We start from the raw sequence: 292 nt of genomic DNA on the forward strand, positions 1-292 counted from the left end.
GTGTGTGTGTGTGTGTGTGTGTGTGTGTGTGTGTGTGTGTGTGTGTGAGAGTGAGTGAGTGAGTGAGTGAGTGAGTGAGAGATCATGAGCTCCTGGTGGTCATTTGACTTCAGATTGAATCCAGATGATGTCATTTATTTATTTATGTATTTATTTATTTGTCTTCTGAGCTCACAAATGTCACGTCTCCATAATGCCGTTATAGCACCACAGAAGAAGAGGAAGGTTACAGCCTCTTCGTCACATCTCATCTTTCCAGATGCTTTTTATTCATACGACTACTTTACACCTC

This window comes from Anarrhichthys ocellatus, unplaced genomic scaffold, assembly GCF_004355925.1.
Source record: "Anarrhichthys ocellatus isolate YVR2014 unplaced genomic scaffold, GSC_Weel_1.0 scaffold5688, whole genome shotgun sequence".
NCBI lineage: Eukaryota > Metazoa > Chordata > Actinopteri > Perciformes > Anarhichadidae > Anarrhichthys > Anarrhichthys ocellatus.